Here is a 1206-nt window from a genome sequence, read left to right as displayed (position 1 = left end):
CAAAGTGACTGACAAGGGATTAATCTCCAAAATATACAAAACAGCTCATTCAGCTCAATATAAAAAAAACAAACAACCCAATAAAAAAATGGGCAGAAGAGCTAAATAGACATTTCTCCAAAGAAGACATACAGATAGCCAAAAAGCACATGAAAAGATGCTCAACATTGCTAATTATTAGAGAAATGCAAGTCAAAACTACAATGAGGTATCACCTCAATGTGATACCAGTAACCAGGTATCACTGGTCAGAATGGCCATCATCAAAAAGTCTACAAACAATAAATGCTGGAGAGGGTATGGAGAAAACGGAACCCTCCTACACTGTTGGTGGGAATGTAAATTGGTACAGCCACTATGGAGAACAGTATCGAGGTTCCTTAAAAAACTAAAAGTAGAGCTACCATATGATCCAGAAATCCCATTCCTGGGCATACATCCAGAGAAAACCATAATTCGAAAAGATACATGCACCCCTGGGACTTCCCTCGTGGTCCAGTGGTTAAGAATCTGCCTTCCAATGCAGGGGATGTGGGTTTCATCCCTGGTCAGGGAACTAAGATCCCACATGCCACGGGGCAACTAAGCCCACATGCCACAACTAGAGAGTCCACACGCTGCAATGAAATATCCCACATGCCACAACGAATATCTCATGTGCCACAGTTAAGACCCAATGCAGCCAAATAATAAAATTTTAAAAATTAAAATAAAAGAAGAGATACATGCACCCCAGTGTTCATTGTAGCACTATTTACAATATCCAGGACATGGAAGCAACCTAAATGTCCATCAACAGAGGAATGGATAAAGAAGATGTAGTACATATATACAATGGAATATTACTCAGCCATAAAACAAATAATGAAATAATGCCCTTTGCAGCAACATGGATAGACCTAGACATTATCATACTTAGTGAAGCCAGACAGAGAAAGACAAATATCATATAATATCACTTACATGCTGAATCTAAAAAGTGATACAAATGAACTTATTTACAAAATGGGAACAGACTCACTGACACAGAAAACAAATTTATGGTTACCAAAGGGGAAAGAGTGGGGGGGAGGGATAACCTACTGTATAGCACAGAGAACCATATTCAATATCCTGTGATAAACCATGATGGAAAAGAATGTGAAAAAGAATATGCACATAAAGACACACACACACACACACACACACACACACACACACACACAC

The sequence above is a fragment of the Physeter macrocephalus genome, chromosome 21 (genome assembly GCF_002837175.3).
Source record: "Physeter macrocephalus isolate SW-GA chromosome 21, ASM283717v5, whole genome shotgun sequence".
NCBI lineage: Eukaryota > Metazoa > Chordata > Mammalia > Artiodactyla > Physeteridae > Physeter > Physeter macrocephalus.
The sequence above is the reverse complement of the archived record's forward strand: the minus strand, read 5'-3'. Positions refer to the sequence as shown.